The sequence below is a fragment of the Alligator mississippiensis genome, chromosome 8 (genome assembly GCF_030867095.1).
Source record: "Alligator mississippiensis isolate rAllMis1 chromosome 8, rAllMis1, whole genome shotgun sequence".
NCBI classification, from domain to species: Eukaryota; Metazoa; Chordata; order Crocodylia; family Alligatoridae; genus Alligator; species Alligator mississippiensis.
In genome coordinates, this window is record NC_081831.1 from 29,470,065 (window position 1) to 29,488,524 (window position 18,460).

Below are 18,460 nucleotides of genomic sequence, written 5' to 3' on the forward strand. Positions count from 1 at the left end.
GCCATTGTGTTTTCCCCTTTTCTCCCCCTCCAGGTACCTAGGCCCTGTATTCCTCGTTATTTGACATTTTGTATTTTGTGCCTTTTATATTTCACCAACCAGTATTGTTTGTTCTGCTGTTTGTGTTTTACACTTTGGTTAGCCCTGTCTTTTGTCAACTGGATGAATATGTCTATGATTGTAAGTGTCTAACCTTTGTTGAATCCTTCCCCTTCGGGGCATTGTAGTGTCCCCTATACCCCCCTGGTTTATAATGGTTATGTTCCCAGTATTGTTCCCTCATTAAAAGGTATATGGTTTAGTCCCCATTGGTGGTCTGGCTCTGCTCTATAGGGGGAGGAGAGTCCCTACACCTCCCACAGCACTTGTGCACCTGCTTTGATCCCTTCAATTGGAGAGGGGGTACCTCTTGGAGTACTGCCCGGGTTACAATATCATAGGGATAACAGAGATCTGGTGGGACTCCACCCATGATTGGACCACAAGTATAGACGGCTATACCCTTTACAGGAGAGATCAAGGGGATAAAAGCGGCGGGGGTGTAGCTCTCTATGTCAAGGAGAGCTACACATCCCTGCAAACTGATATTGGTGACCAGGGTGGATGACTGGAGACCCTCTGAGTTAAAATCCATGGGTAACATGGCACACTGGACACAATGGTGGGAGTTTACTACAGACCCCCCACCCAAAGTCAAGAGCTTGACCAGGAGTTCACCAGGGAACTGGTTGAGGCCGCATGCTCCTGGTCCATGGTTGTCATGGGAGACTTCAACTACCTAGACATCTCGTGGGAAGAGCGCTCAGCCAGATCTGAGCAGTTGCCAAATCTGAGCAGTCCTCTCATGCATGGATGACTTCTATCTGACACAAGAAGTCTATGGGCCAACGACAGGTAAAGCACTGCTCAACCTGGTACTGGCAACCGGGGATGACCTAATCAGTGACCTAATGATCAAAGGGAAGCTGGGTGACAGTGACCATGAGCTGATCACCTTCACCATCTGCCGTAAAGCTGGCAAGTCAGTCAGCAATACAGAAGTCCTCAACTTCAGGAAAACTGACCTTGATAAGCTTAGGAGGCTTGTCGGTGAGGCCCTAAGGGATCATGACCCCAAGGGGAGGGGAGTTCAGGAAGAGTGTTTGCTTCTCAAAGGAGTGATCCTAGGTGCACAAGCTAAGGCTATTCCATCTCAGAGGAAAGGCAGCAAAAGGGCACAGCAGCCCCCTTGGATCATCAAGGAACTAGCGGATCTCCTGTATCTAAAAAGAAAAAACCAACAAAGGATGGAGGATGGGATCCACCTCCAAGGAGGAATATTCCACACTGGTCCGGACCTGCAGGGAGCAAACCAGGAAAGCCAAGGCTGTGACAGAACACCAACTGGCTACTAGGATCAAGGATAATAAAAAGTCCTTTTTTAGATATGTGGGGAGCTGGAGGAAAAGCAAGGGCAACACTGGACCCCTGCTAAATCAGATGGGACAACTGATGACTGACACCCAAGAAAAAGCCAACCTGCTAAATGGGTACTTTGCATTGGTCTTTCACCAGTCCTACAGGATGCCTCTGCCCATCACGGGAGAGAGGGGCCCAAGTGAGGGAGATTCCTTACCCTCCATCAATGCTGACCTCATGGAGGAATACCTTGAGAGGCTGGACACATTTAAGTCAGCTGGCCCTGACAATCTGCACCCCAGGGTACTCAAGGAGCTGGCAAGCATCATAGCCCAGCCTCTGGCACAGATCTTTGAGAACTCCTGGCGCTCTGGTGAAGTGGTCAAAGATTGGAAGAAGGCCAATGTGGTGCCTATCTTCAAGAAAGGGAGGAAAGTGGATCCGGCAAACTACAGGCCCATCAGCCTGACCTCTATCCTGGGGAAGGTCTTAGAAAAGATTATCAAAAAGGCCATTCTTAACGAACTGGCTGATGGCAACATCCCAAGGGGTAGCCAGCACGGGTTTGTTGTGGGTAGGTCTGGCTTGACCAATCTCATTTCCTTTTATGACCAGGTGACCAATCACCTGGACAAGGGAGAGGAGATTGATGTTGTATATCTTGACTTTAAAAAAGCCTTTGATCTGGTATCCCATGATCACCTCTGGGCAAAACTGGCCAAATGTGGCTGCGGGTCCACTACGATCCACTGGCTGGGGAATTGGCTCTGTGGTTGGTGGATGATGGAAGTCAATCGTCATGGTGCCCTGTGACCAGTGGGGGTCCCCCAGGGCTCTGTCTTTGGACCTGTATTGTTCAACATCTTCATTAATGATGTGAACATTGGTATCAGAAGCAGACTGGCCAAGTTTGCTGATGATACCAAACTTTGGGGCAAAGTATCCACACCTGAAGATAGGAGGGCTGACCTTGCCAGGCTCAGGAAATGGGCAGACGAGAATCTGATGGTGTTTAACACTGAAAAATGCAAGGTTCTCCACCTTGGGAGGAAAAACCTGCAGCATCTTTATAGGCTAGGCAGTGCTACGCTGGCTAGCACTACAGATGAAAGGGATTTGGGGGTCATGATTAACAAACGGCTTGGGCCTTTAGTGCTCCATGTGCAGGCAGCTAGGCACTTCGGGGGGTGGGGGGGGATCATGGGTATAAAAGTGGCTGGGGACTCTAGGAGGGATCAGGGGTTTGCAAAAATTGCGGGGGGATCTCTGGTATAGAGTCACGCACTCTGGTGGGGATTGGAGGTTTGCAGCCAGTCTGAGTGCCCAGCTGCTTGCACATGGAGTGCTAGCAGCCTGACTAGGCTCAGTGCCTCTGTGTTCCACATACAGGCAGCCGGGCACTCTGGTGGGGATCAGGGGTTTGCAGCTGGCTAGGTGCCTGGTTGGCTGAACGTGAAGCATGGAGGCACTGAGCCTAGTTGGGCTGCTAGTGCTCCACATGCAGGCAGCCAGGCACTCCAGTGGGGGTCGGGGGTTTGCAGCTGGCCGGAGCGCCCGTCTGCCTGCAAATGGAATGCTAGCAGCCTGACTGGGCTCAGTGCCTCCATGTTTCACATGCAGCCGGCCAGGCACTCTGGGGATGGAGGGTTTGCAGCCAGCTGGAGTGCCTGGCCGGCAGCATGTGAAGCATGGAGGCACTGAGCCCAGTCAGGCTGCTAGCACTCCACATGCAGGCAGACGGGCACTTTGGGGGGGGGTGGGGTGGGGATCAAGGGTATAAAAGTGGCTGGGCACTCTGGCGGGGATTGGGGTTTGCACATATCAGGGGGGGAAGGAGGGGAGGAGGATTGCGGGTATAAAGGTGCCTGGGCAGTCTGGCAGGGATTGGGGGTTTGCAGCCAGCCAGAGTGCCTTGCTGCCTGCATGTGGAACATGGATGTGCCAGGCTAGGTGGGCTCCACACCTCCATGTGCAGTTTCCTGAACTTGTGCAGGATGTTGCATACGGAGACTGCTTGGGATGATGGTGGAGGCTCTCATGCCTCCCCCCCCCTTGCGCCGGCCTACAAACACCACACTCAAGCCCACCCCCGCAACCCTTCACACCCCCCACAAACCCCACATGAACCTCCACCACCTTCACAAATGCCCCCCCCACACACCAACCCCCCATCCATACAAAAGTATCTGCATATATTTCTAAGGATGGATGAAATACTGTTATATTTAGTTTAATTTATATTTTTTTAAAAGCAATTAATTTTGCATAATGTTGTTGCGTTTTACTGTACATTATTTTGAATTTTCTGTACAACCCAGGGAATTATGTGCAGAAGAGGCTCAGCTGTGGCCCCAGCCCCCTCTCACCCTATGGGACTGCCTGGGACTTCTTCACAGCCTATTACCTCCCAGCCAGGGAGCCTGTCCCATGTCTTTCACCCGTTCACAGCCCTTGCAAGCGTGCCCTCAGTATCCCATTGCTCTCCATTGCTCCCAGGATCCTGCCTGCTCCCATCCCTCTCTACCTCCTACATGCTACAACTGCATAAAGTGTTAAACAGGCTTTGGAAGTGGGCATTTGGAACTAGTTGGCCTTAAGCAGATGTAAGATTTAAGAATAAGAGTCCCCTAAGAAAGCAGTAATATTTATTTACAGCTGTTTACATACATTTAACTCCATTCTCTGTTAAGCATACAGACTAAAGGGGTGAAAGAGTAGTGTGATAGAAATTGCAAAATCAGAAAGTCCCAGGATTCACAGTAGAGCAGTGAGATGAGTCTTTGTGGTAGCAGTGAGTATATCATTCTATCTTTGTGTGTTTTCATGTGAGCCAGTGGTTTTTATAGTTTAAATAAATTGTTATTGGCAGTTTTAATGAAGACTGAATTGGTCACCTCAATCTGACTTGTGGGGTAACTAGTGACCTCTATTTAACCAGTAACCCCAGCCTAACCAGCGAGGCAAGGTTAACTGGTGAACCCAGTGATTTTTGACGGTTTGATTCCCACTGTGGTTCAGTAGTTCAGGGCAACTGATGGTTCAGGGGCAAATCAAACACCAGTTCTAACCAATTCTTAGGTTTTGGTTCAGTTCCAGTTTGATTCCCAGCTGGAGCACGGGGCAATGGGACAGACACCCAGGAAAGCTGTAAACTCTCCTGCACTGGAGGTTTTCAAGAAGAGGTTGGTCTGCTACCATTCAGGGATGTGCCAATGCTTTTCCTGAGACTCAGTCCTGAATGGTCCTGGCTACAGGGTCTTGCCCATCTGGCTCAGGGTCAGACTGGTGCTGTGGACCAGGAATGATTTTTCCCTTGGTCAGATTGGTACAGACTGTGGGGGTTTGTCTTCCTCTGCAGCAGGGGCAATGGCCTCTGCTTGGAATCTTGCAGCAGCTGCTGACTGGCTGCACTGGGCCAAGCCCCACAGGCAGTGCCAGCTGGCACCTGGCAGTCCTGTGTTACCTTCCCTGTGTTGCCCCCAAACCACTGGCCTTGCATTTCAAGGTTGCAGTACAGCTTGCCACAATTTGCTCTAGCGGGGAAAAGCTTCCTACCTTTTCTGCTTAGAACAAGGGAGTCCTTTTTGTTTTCCCAGCCCCAACAAAAATGCAGGGTATTTCATGGAAAATAATTGATTTCATGCTTTCAGTAAAAAAAGTGCAACTGCAAATTGAGTTGGTCCCTATGTACAAGGGTTCATGTGTTTGATGCATCTCAAATTTTACTTCAGTCTCCAGACATTGTATTCAAGTCCAGAAAATATGCCAAAGACTGTGAAACTCGCACCTAAAGACCGTGTTGCTGAACTTGGCAAGGATAAGTTTACACTGATGGTACTGTGCTGTTCTGCACTACATGCAATAAGGCTGTAGATCACGTTCAAAGGCAGACGAGCATGGAACACATGGAAAGTGCTAAGCATAAACAGAATGAAAAGAGATGAAAAGAGGATACTGAAAAAGCAGGGCCATCAAAGAAACAATGCACTGTGACTGCAGAGTTCTACAGCTGCTAAAGACCACCGTGACGCCATGACTTTGGATTTTATTTGAATGTGTTTAAAAGCAGACATTCCTCTGCATAAAATGGATTTACCTATTGTCAGGGATTTTTTGAGCAAATACGTTAATGGAAGTGGTGCCATTCCCAAGTCAGACCAATTGTATTCCCACCTACCACCTCTTTCTGAAGAGGAAAAACTGCCTTCTTAAAGACTTTGAAGGAAACTTCATTGCTGTAATTGCTGATGAAACAACTGACTTCCAAAACAGGCCAGTTTTCAACATTTTATTTCAGGTGCTCAAGGTACAACCTCCTAAGCATGTTAACATTCCCACACCACAGCTGGTAAAGACAGTGTGCCTGAGGAAACTTAATCATGCCACCATTGCACAAGCCTTGATTTCTTGTCTGATGGAATTTGCCATACCACTTCAGTGAATATTGGCATTTGTAACAGACAATGTGAGCTACATGGTGAAGGTTTGGAATGATGTGCTTTGTGGTCTGTGGTCAAACTGTGTACATATTTGTTGCTATGCTTATATATTTGCTTTGGCAGGAACTACTTGGTGAGAGACCTTCAAGCAAGTGGATCGCTTTGTAGCTTTAATGAAGTTCCTTTTAGTGAAAGCTCCAGCTCATTGTGCATGGTTCTTAAGATACCTGGAGGATCAGAATGTTGATTCACTAGCACTTCCACCAGAACCAGTTGTGACCAGGTGGAACACATGGTTCAGTTGCATCAAGTACCATGCCCAGTACTCCTGTCTCTACCATGGGTTTATGAAACTTGAACAAACAGAACAAGGGGATACAGCTGTTCTGAGGGAACTGGCCAGCCTGTTAGCAGCACCACAATTTTGTGGTTGGAGCATCTTGTCTTAGCAGCTGATAATGTGAGAGGATCCATAGCTGCTCGGAGTGCTGCTGATAAACTGAGACAGTACAGCATGAAAAGTAAACAGCCAGCAGTTGATTTTTCTCTGCACTATTCGAGCACTGAATCCTAAACAAATTGGTTTTGTTTGTTCAGATTATGAAACTGTGAAATCTGGCAGGGCTGGGGGGCTAGGGCCTGTGGGTGAGGGGCAAGGGACACATGAGCAGGGCTGTGGGGTTGTAGTGGGGGGAAAGAGGGACACCAGGAGGGCTGTGGGGGGGCTTTAATTTTAATAGTGGATTTTGGGGGTTTTATCAGAGAATTTGCAATTTTTTTTATCAGAGAAAACCAGAATCCCTGTTTATGAGGAAACACTCAGGGAACTGGGCTTATTTAGTTTAGAGAAGAGGGGCATGTGTAGATGAAACAAAATTTCCCATTTACGTTGATGCAACTGCATTTGTTTTTGCATGACCTGGGATTTCCTGCTGCTTTAAAGTCCATTTAGTGCCTTAAAGTAAAACTACTCAGAGCTGTTTTAATTTGTGTCCCTTTCCTGTTACGCCACTCCAAATGTGGATTTTATTAGTGCAAACAGCCAGACTCCAAAGACTTGTAATTAATCCCCTTTGCCATAAGGGGCCACTGTGTTCCAGCCTCTAGCCAGTAGGTGGCACTGTATGTTCTTTTTAACCTTCTTTCACTCCTCACCCCTCCCTCTGCAGTCAGGTCAGGGCAGGCTTGGTTGACTGGACTGACCAATTATTCTTATTTTATTATTTTATTTAAAAGATTGAAAGAATGGGGGAGAGCAATAATATCATTTTCTACCCCCTCTTAATTGTTGCCCCCCCTGCCACCTATTGCCTATGTTTTCTCCCTCTGCCCATGTACCCTCCTGTCCTCCAGCCCCGCTGGTACCCTCCACCTGCTGCAAGCCCTGCACTCCCCGTTTTCTGCCAATGCAGTGGCTATGGCTACCAGTGGCAGCATCAGTGTAATGGTAAGTTTTCTGCAAGTAGTTTGAAACTTTGGAGGAGAGGGAGTGAGTGGTTTCATGACTTCCTTCAATATTGCAACCTGAACTTCATCACATTCCATTCCAGAGCCATGAGTCCAAGGGCAGAAGGACGCTGCCTGCCAGACCCAACACCCAGGGTTTGCAGTGTCCTGGGTGATATTTTGGTAATATGTCCCACCGACCTTATGCGAACATGCATGTGTTCATGTGTGTATATGTGTGTGCATGTGCATGCGTGTGTGTGTGTGTGTGTGCACATGTGTGGGGGGTGTGGCAAAAGTCCATTTTTTTTTGACGGTGCACCAAGCCCCCCTCCTCTTCCTCTTCTTCCTTTTTCCTCCCTCCTTCCATAAAACTTTTGTGGGTGGAACTCACTGGGGACAAGCCCACAGGCCAGTGAAGGGTCACACAACAGTGGATACTGAAAAAAAACCTTTTTTTTTTTTTTTTACATTTTTTTTATATTGTACATGTGTGTATGAATTTTTTCGTATGAATTTTTCATGTATAGTTATATAGTTATTTTTGCTAAGAAAGACAAGAGTCTGAACCTTTTGTTTATTTTGTTACGTTTTGTATTTATTTTATTTTAATATTGTCAATTTTGTATACAGTTATTGTTTTTCAGTTAGTTCAGTAAAGTTTTTTCTTCATATAATAGATGTGTTATGTTTTTTCAGGGATGGTTGGGTTTGTTTTTGGAGACTGCACTGGCCTCAGTGGTGGGAATGCTGTGCCTGGGTGGTGTTTAGTCATAGCATTACTGGAAAGACTTGCAAAGAGTTGCAGGGTGGACTTGTTAAGGGTGCGGTCCAGCCAGATATGTCTTGTAAGAAAAAAGACTAAGCAACCCCACTCAGGTCCTTTAGCAAGTCTTTAAAGACAATTTAGTAAGTCTTTTAAATGCATTATATTGCGTATGATATGGTCTCCGAGGGGGGTGGGGAGTTGGGGTTAACACCTGGAAAATAGCCTCTTTTTTTTCTCTGCAGGCAGGAAAACAGCTTCTTTTTTTCTTTGTACTGTTATGGGAGGTGCGATGCAAAAATGATTTATTTTTCAATGCAGTGTTTGTAATGCAACATTTGCTTTACAAATTCCTGCATGCAGCACCTTTCGGAACTGGGTTTGGAGACCGCATCCCCCCCACCACCGCAACCTACTCCCCCCTGGAGAAAGCTTATCATCACTTTGTTCAGGATTGCTTTGTCCTCCCTTGCCATATCTCTCCTCTCAGCCTCATCAAAAGACAGAGAGAAGAGGGAGATGAGGAGCAGCACTCCCAAGGCAGCCTAGGGTAATCTGCCCTCTCCAGAATAAAATGTATTCAGAAAGAACTTATTTTCATCCAAATAAAATTGTAATACCTCCTTCTTCTACACTAGGTAATGGCATGTCCTCATCAAATGGGTCTCAGCTAAGCAGAGCTGCTAATTAGCCAAGGCCATGGTTTCAAAAAGTACTATGCCCAGGGTTTTTTTCTTTCATAGTTTTATAGTTGGTAGGGTCGGAAGGGACCTGAGAAGATCATCTAGTCTGACCCCCTGCCATGGCAGGAAAGAGTACTGGGGTCAAACAATCCCGGCCAGATGTTTGTCTAGCCTTTTTTTAAAGACCCCCAGGGTAGGAGCCAGCACCACTTCTTTTGGAAGTTGGTTCCAGATCCTAGCTGCCCTAACTGTGAAATAGCGCCTCCTAATGTCTAGCCTGAAATTACCCTCCGCTAGCTTGTGTCCATTGTTTCTTGTAACTCCTAGGAGTGCTCGGGGGAACAGGGACTCTCCCAATGCCTGCTGGTCCCCCTTGACTAGTTTGTAGACTACCACTAGATCTCCTCTCAGCCTTCTCTTTTGGAGGCTGAACAGGTTCAGGTCCCTCAGCCTCTCCTCACAGGGCCTGCCCTGCTGACACCTGATCATGTGGGTGGCCCTCCTTTGCACCCTCTCCATATTGGCCACATCCCTCCTGAAGTGCGGCGCCGAGAACTGGATGCAGTACTCCAGCTGCAGCCTGACCAGTGTTGCGTAGGGGAAGAGGATCACCTCCTTGGACCTGCTTGAGATGCATCTGTGGATGCACGACAAGGTACGGTTGGCCTTCCTGACCGCGTCCCCACACTGTCGGCCCATGTTCATTGTGGCAGCAATGATGACTCCAAGATCCTTTTCTGTCTCGACACTGGCGAGAAGGGAGTTCCCCAGCCTGTAGATGTGCCGCTGGGTCTTCCTCCCCAGGTGCATTACACTGCACTTGTCAGTGTTGAACCCCATCCTGTTCTTATCGGCCCACCCCTGTAACCTGTCTAGATCCACTTGCAGCCTTCCTTCCTACTAGCTTGTTCCTTCCTACTAGTGTACCCACTTCACCCCACATCTTAGTGTTATCTGCGAATTTGAACAGGGTGCTTTCTACCCCTTCCCCCAAGTCTCTGATGAAGATGTTGAATAGTGCGGGCCCAAGGACCGAGCCCTGGGGAACCCCACTGCCCACATGCCTCCAGGTCGAATAAGACCTGTCCACCACCACCCTCTGGGTGTGGCTCTCCAGCCAGTTAGTGACCCATCTGACTGTTTAGGCATCAACACCACTGTCTCCTAGTTTCTTACTGAGAATGGGGTGAGAGACTGTGTCGAAAGCCTTCCTGAATTCCAGAAAGACTATATCAACTGCGACATCTGCATCCAAGGACTTGGTGACCTGGTCATAGAAGGCCACCAGGTTGGTTTGAGAAGACCTGCCCCTAATGAACCCATGCTGGTTGCCCCTGAGCATAACCTCCCCTGCTGGCCCTTCCTGGACATGTGCCAGGATAATTCTTTTGAAAAGCTTCCCCAGGACCTAGGTAAGACTCACAGGCCTATAGTTTCCTGGGTCCTCCTTCCTCCTTTTCTTGAAGATGGGGACCACATTGGCCCTTTTCCAGTCCTCTGGCACATCGCCCGAGCACCATGAGTGCTCGTAGAGCTGTACCAGAAGTCCCACAATGACCCCTGCTAGTTCCTTCAGCACTCTGGGGTGGAGATCATCAAGACCTGCAGATTTAAATACATCTAGTCCCTCCAGAAGTTCCCTGACAAGGTCCTCATTAACCCTAGGCCTGGGTGTGCCACCCACAGGGCCCTCAGGGGTGCCAATGGGGGTGATATCCGGGTCTCTTCTCAGAAATACGGAGGCAAAGAAATTGTTGAATATGTCAGCTTTACTGTCAGGCGAGATGACCAGATTTCCTAGCGTGTCCTGCAGAGGCCCCATGTTACCTGGCACCTTCTTTTGCCCCCCTATGTATTTGTAAAAGGACTTCTTGTTGTCCTCGATCTGGATCACTAGTCCCAACTCCACTTCTGCCTTGGCCTTCCTGACCGCCCCCTACATTCCTGAGCTACTGAGGTACAACAAATGTATGCGCACATCCTGTGTCAATGATGACTTTGAACCTCTTGCTCCCTACCCAAGCCTCCACCACTGGTTGAGGCAGAGGGCCGCTGTTGATTCCCCTACCTATACTACAGTCCATGGACTTCCCGCCTCCGGGTTCCCCACGGCCCAGAGTTATGGTCAGGTCTTCAAATGGAGCATGAGGCACCTTAGGTACTGACTGCATCCAGTTAGCACAGTCTCAGGACATATGCCCCACCTTCCCACACTGAAAACAAACTATCGAATTGCTATTGGGTCTTCGCTGTTCTTGGACCTCTCTATTCCCCAGCCTCGGGGCCTCGCAAGGCTTCGGGTACAAGCCTACCTTCACATTCCACTCTGGAGGCTTCTCTCCAAAAGCGCTGCTGAAGTTTTCAGCCAGCCGCAATGCCTCAGCTGAAGGCACCAGCCTATGATATCAGACCCAGCTCTGGGTTTCCTCATCCAGGATCATCAGGAACTGCTCTAGTAAGACCTTGTCGCAGATATCTGTCTTTGAACTTTCAGCAAGCTTTAACCACTTTGTTACCAGATCTGCCAAGTGCTGCAACAAGACCCTTGGATCTTTTTCCTCTTTCTTCTTTTTAGCCCTGAACACCTGCCGATAGGTTTCCAGGTTAATATCTAGTCAACACAGGATCTCCCGCTTTACCTTGTCATAATCTGTGGCCTCCTCTCGCGTCATAGCCCCATAGGCTGCTTGCGCGTTTCCAATTAACAACACTCCCAGCTGTCCCACCCAGTGAGACTCCTCTAGCCTAGCTGCCAATGGTGCCTACTCAAAGCTTTCTAGGAATACCTCAGGGTCATCATGGACAGACATCTTGGGTACCTTTAGCTCTACCACATTCCTCTGGTGCCAGGCCTGTTGCTGTATCCAGCTTTCTTCCAGAGCGAGTTGACGGGCTGACTGCTGTTGCTGTTGCTGGAGGACTTGCCCCATCAGTTGTAGTGTCTGCTAAAATCTGGTCTGTGCCAGTTGCAGCCGTCGCCATCGCGACTTCCATGTTTTCAGACTCCCCTTGGCCGTTGTCAGAATTCCTGGCCAATGCACCACTATGTCAGGATACCACAGGATACAGACATGGAGTCCAGTGTCCTGAGGACATCCACTTGCCTTGCTGGTACCAGGGTGGGCGCCAGTCGGCAGAATCGGGTCAGGCTCCTGCCCCGTTATCTTTCCTGCCACGTCTTTGATGATTTTTAATTAAGCTTGGGAGGGTGATAGTTTTCCTGACCCAAAGCCAGCCGGCTGACACTTGTTCAGGTGGACGGTCCAACCAGGCAAAATAAAAAAAATTAAAAAATTAAGAAAAAACCCCTCCAAGTCCCGAAAGCATCTCCTCTGTCTCCTTCCTTGTTCACTTTCTGGGTCTCTCGATGGTGACTTCAGCAATCAAGCATTTTTTTTTCTTTGCTCCTCTGCTGATTGCTGTCCCGCCAGCTTAGTCACACATCAGCCACAGCCAATTAATGCAGAGCTGGGGTTTTTGCTCTCGCTCTCTCATTCTCTCTTGGGTTTTCTTTCTTTTTTCTTCTGAGCTCCTCTGAGCATTGAAGACTCGATGGGTCTGTTGCCCCATTCCTGGGGACTTCAGTCCTGGGCAGCAGGCAGGTGGTTCCCCTCACTGCCTCCCCTGCTCTCTCTCCTCTATGTCTCCTCCCCCTCTCACCACTGCCTGCTGCCGGAAATGAATCTATGAATCTATGAGGGCTAATCTATGAATCTATGAGGGCCACCTGCATGATCAGGGGGCAGCAGGGCAGGCCCTACAAGGAGAGGCTGAGGGACCTGAACCTGTTCAGCCTCCAAAAGAGAAGGCTGAGAGGGGATCTAGTGGCTGTTTACAAACTAGTCAAGAGGGACCAACAGGCATTGAGAGCGTCCCTGTTCCCCCGAGCAATCCCGGGAGTTACAAGAAACAACGGACACAAGTTAGCGGAGGGTAGTTTCAGGCTAGACATTAGGAAGCGCTATTTCACTGTCAGGGCGGCTAGGACCTGGAACCAACTTCCAAAAGAAGTGGTGCTGGCTCCTACCCTGGAGGTCTTTAAAAGGAGGCTGGACGAACATCTGGCCGGGGTCGTTTGACCCCAGTATTCTTTCCTGCCACAGCAGGGGGTTGGACTAGATGATCTCCTCAGGTCCCTTCCAACCCTACCAACTATGAAACTATGAAACTATGAAATAGCTCCTGGCCATGTAATTGCACCAATTTGGTTCACCCAACAAGTTGATAAAGCTCCATGGGGCAGACTGGGAGATCGCTCCAGAGCACAGTCAGGTTGCAATGGCCAGACGGATCTTCTCAGTTGGGGCTCTCCATGAAAGGGTACTCCTGACCTTCCCACCACACACTCCCTTCCTGGTTACTGAGCATATCCCACGCAGCAGGAACATGGTGGTGGTGGGGGTGGGGGCAGCCATGGTTGCAAAGGGGGCCTCCTCATGTGGGGGCCTCCAGGCATGGTTGAGGCCTCATTAGGTCCAGATGGATGGCCCAACTCAGCTGGCTGGCTGAGTCGGGCTATGCTACTCACTCTCCATGTCAGTCACATGGTAACTTTGGAATCTTTCCTGGGCCAAAGCTTAGAAAATAATCCCTTCATTTTCTACCCCCTCTTAATTCTGTGGGCCCCCATACCACCTATAGTGTATGTTCTCTGTGCCCCCACCTCCACTCAAGGAGACAGAACTCTCCCTCAGGGAGACAGAGTGGTGGGTAGGTGTCATAAGATATGTACCCCAATCTGAATTTCATAGAATCATAGAAGTAGAGTTGGAAGGGACCTTGTAGATCTTCAAGTCCGACCCCCTGCCTGGGCTGGAGGGAAACTGGGCTCAAGTGACCCCAGCCAGGTAGGCATCAAGCCACTTCTTAAAGACCCCCAGGGTAGGAGCCAGCACCACTTCCCTGGGAAGTTGGTTCCAGATCCTAGCCGCCCCAACTGTGAAGTAGTTCCTACGGATGTCTAATCTAAACCTACTCTCCAACAACTTGTGGCCGTTATTCCTTGTTATCCCGGGGGGCGCTAGGGGAAACAAGGTCTCCCCCAAACCCTTCTGGTTCCCCCTAGTGAGTTTATAGACAGTCACCAGGTCCCCCCTCAGCCTTCTCTTGTGAAGGCTGAACAGGTTCAGGTCCCATAGTCTCTCATTGTAGGGTCTGCCCTGCTGTCCCCGGATCATGCGGGTGGTCCTCCTCTGGACCCTCTCAATGTTGTCCACATCCCTCTTGAAGTGGGGTGCCCAGAACTGGACACAGTACTCCAGCTGCAGCCTGACCAGTGTCGCGTAGAGGGGGAGGATCACCTCCTTGGCCCTACTTGAGATGCACCTGTGGATTCACGATAGGGTCTGGTTAGCCCTGCCGACTGTGACCTCGCATTGTCGGCCCATGTTCATCTTGGAGTCGATGATGACTCCAAGATCCCTTTCTGCCTCCGTGCTCTCAAGAAGGGAGTTTCCCATCTTATAAGTGTGCTGCCAGTTACTACTGCCCAAGTGTAGCACCCTGCACTTGTCTGTATTGAAACACATCCTGTTTTTGTTAGCCCACCCTTGCAACCTATCCAGGTCTTTCTGCAGTCTTTCCCTCCCTACTAGTGCACCCACCTCACCCCAAATTTTGGTATCATCAGCAAATTTGAACAGGTTGCTTTTCACCCCATTGTCCAAATCGCTGATAAAGAAATTGAACAGCGCAGGCCCAAGGACCAAGCCCTGGGGGACTCCGCTGCCCACTTCCCCCCAGGTCGAATATGACCCTTCCACCACCACCCTCTGAGTACGACCCTTCAGCCAACTTGCAATCCATCTGACCGTGTAGGCATTGATGCCACAGTCACCTAGTTTTTTAATGAGGATGGGGTGGGAGACAGTGTCAAAGGCCTTGCTGAAGTCAAGAAAGACTACAGTTTGGTGGTAGGTACATGCCCAGTAACCAGGTTGAGGGTGAGAAGACTATATGAAGTGAACCTGCAGAACTTCTGCATGTGAAGAACTTCTGGGGTGAAGAGGTCTTGGCCAGCAGCCAAGAAGAGGGCTTTGTGGCCAGCACCAACTCCAAAGTTATGAGGGTGCAACAAGTGCTGATGCTCACGCCAAAGCATGTGAAGAAGCCTCAGCTTCTGCCACTCCAGTGGTTCTGGCTCCCAAAGGGGAAGGGCAGAAAGCAGGCAGGGTTTTACTTGCACAGCAAGATGCTTTTCCCCAGCAAGGATTCCAAAGTTACAAGGGTGCAACAGACAACAGAGAGGTGGAAAAAAGGTATTTAGAAATCTTAAAAAGGTATTTTCAGAACTTGCATGCAGTGCATGATTTATCATTGTAAAGAATTAAACTATAATTATAAGTCAGAGTGCAAGTGGGGCAGAGAGCCTATTACCCAGACCTCAGAGGTGATAGCTGGGAGGAAGAGAAGACTATATAAAGTGTCATATAGGGTCTTGTAGCTCAGGATCACAGCTTCCTCTGTTGTCAGCAATGATTTGAAAGTTACAAGGCTGCAACAGAGGGGTAGGTGCAGAGGTGGGTAAGTGGGGTGAAGAGTCCACAGGCCTGGGCCTACTACCCAGACCCCAGGAGGGAATTTGCTGGAGGTCTTGTATTGGCCAGCAAACAAGAAGAAACCTGGTACAGGTTTCAGACCTGAGGAAATCTCTTTTTTCCCCTGAAAAACTAACATTTAAAATCCTCATAGACTACTGTAATGTGTGTGCATGTGTCTGTGTGCCTGTGTGTAAGATTTTTCATTATTTGATTATTTGATGTTTTGATCATTTGATTGATTATTGATTATTTGATTTATTATTTAAACAACCATGCAGGAGCATACACGGGGGAGGGAAGTAAGGCCTTTCCCAAACCTTAGTTTTCACTTGTTGGAAAAACTGAAATCTAAAATCCTCATAAACTACTGTAGCACAATAGGAGCCAAGTCTACTGACTCTTCTTAGGCCACAGCAGCTCTGCACTAGAGTGCATGAATGAGAAGCCAGTCCACTTGGCTCCAGTGGGGTTCCATCACATTTGTAGTGAAATGAGTAAGAAAAAAATCAGGCCTTATGCTTTTGCTAAGATAAAGTCTTTATGAGACGAACACTGTCTTGTTTAGTGACTTTGGACATAAAGGCAGAATGGCAGCCACCTCACCAGGCCTTCAAGAAAAGGTTGACTATCTATAGAATACCTTGTTATTTACTCACCAGAGAATCACAAAGTCCTGTTTATTCAAGTGCCACTTCAGCATCATTACAAACTTTTTCAAAGTTTGATGCTAAGCAATAAAACTTATGATTTAATTGACGGCCTGGATGCTAATCCCTCTGGCAGCTGAAAGTTCAGCCTTTGTTTGTGACAAAAGTCCCGAGTTACAAATACTTGAGGGACAAGCTGGTTTTTGAAGTCTCCCAGAGTGGGAATTGCTGAACAGTAGGACAATTTGAACAACTGTTTACTTCAAGATGTGTCTGACAATGATGGGTTGTGTAAGTATGGACTCCCATGTGGCTCCAGATCCTTCCAACACTTGTCAAGTACATCTCCTTGACCTCAAAGTTGTCTAATTTCAAGATTGGAGAGAAGCTGCTGCTGTCTTACTGACTGAGCAAATGCAGATAAAATGGGATCTTTGGCCAGGTGTCCCCCCCACGCTGAAATATCACCTATACGGGTAAGTACTACTGGGCATTTCTTTTATCAGTTTACGAGTACACTAACTGCTTTGTGTTAGTATGTCAAAAATGTTTTTTTTTGGTACCACTTTCTCAGTAACAAATGGATCTACATGTGATAGTGTCTTTAAAGTATTTGCAATATATGTGTAGCGTGGGCTAGACATCTTGTATCAATGTCCAAATGAGTTATTTAACCATTTGAAGGTATTTGGACATGGTGGTCATGTCTATACGAGACACTGACTTCCCAGTAGCCAAATAGTACTGCACACTAGTGTGTCACAACATGGACAGTGCTAATATCCTACTGCACAGTATTGTTAGGCTACTGCGCAGTAGCATCACTTAAAAGATGTTTGCTGGCACTATTGCACAGTACTCTGGTTACTGTGCATTTATTTAATACCTGCTTATACAAGTATTAAATAAATGTGCAGTAACCACTGTGCAGTAGCATCTCATAGATTCACAGATTTACAGATGTTTAGGGCTGGAAGGGATATTGTGAAATCATCGGGTCCTGCCCCCGCCACCCTACCAGAATAGAACACATGCTCTATTCTAAAGCAGCTGAGGCAAGTAAAAGGGAGGAAGGGAAACAGAAGTGGAGACAGGCTTTACTTGAGATTTTTTGGCCATTCAGGTTAAAGTTTCCATTTTTTAATTCTATCCCAGTGGCCCTGGCTCAGCTCATCTGCAGCACATTCTATTAAAAAGAAAAGAAAAGAAAAGAAAAGAAAAGCTCCCTCCTTCATGTTTACACTCTTCACATTTCTGAGGTTGTTTTCAGTCTCTTACAGTGTCATTCCTGTGACAACACTAAGTCAAGCAGGACACCCTGTTCTTTTCATCTTTTTCTCCTACTTCATTCTTTCCAGAGAGCAGTTCAGTGGTTCAAGTACTAGTATTATGCTTGAGAGAATTGGGTTCCTGCTCCTGTTCCACCACGGACTTTGGGCAAATCATGTTTCCTTTCTATGCTTATATGCCATGAGGAGAAAGACAGTATGTGGCTTATAGGGTAGTCACGCATGTGTGATAGACTGTGAAGTATTTAGCTACGTTGATGATAGGTGTATAAATAGCTAAGACACAGATAAATTCGTGGCCACTTCTGTTGCTCTGTTATTTCTGCAAAGCCATCTTCCTTTAGTGCAAGTGTCTGTCAACTGAACAGCATAGGATTGTTAAGGGAAGGGGCTTCAGCTGGCCAGTTGCCTGTGAGGTACTGGAGCTGGATGTGGCACAGGCTGATCTTTTCTTGTGTCCCTTTCCATGTCCACTTCCCCTTCAGGGGGCACAGTGTCCAGGAATTCAGGGTGTGTCCAGGTTTAAAGCATTTTGTTCCTTTTAGGATTTAAGATTTTTCCCAACTTGGGGGAATTTTAGATGCAAATATAGTGTGTGGGAGAAGCTTGGGGTCAGGACGGGCATCAGGACTTCATCACTTTTCCCAGCTTGGACAGTGGCCTGTGATGATAGTTTACCAGTCTGGAAAATGAGAATACTCTTAATGACCAACCTCAAAGAGTTTTGAGATTGAAGTAGGGTTGAGGTATTGTAGCTGTGATGGCCCAGGAAACATGTGAGAACCGAGGTTTTAGTAATATATTTTATTGGACCAAGTGTATCGGAATAAGCTGTACCTTCTCTTTAAGACCTGAGAATGGACATTTTGTGTCTAAAAGCTTTTCAACATCTCTTTGTAGTATATAGTTTGTCTAATAAAAGGTATCCCTAAAAATCCTTTGCATTGCACATTCCAGGCTGAAGGCATAAACAGTAGGTCATCATCCAACAGCTGGTACAAATGACTTCTGCTGAATGCAGAACACCCTCCTGTCATGCTGATTGCAAAGAGTGGGAGCTGCAATCACTGGGCCTTCTCTACAAGGCTTAGTGCCTTAGCCTGTTCCAGTGTAGCAGGTGTAAGGATATTCAGAAATCTCTTGTGGCCTTGTTGAATCTTTCCCTGTAAATCAGAACAGTACCAGAGGTTGGATCAACATTTGGCAGCTGAAATGGACCATCTAAAGAGATGGGGTAAACCTAAAGGAAAAAC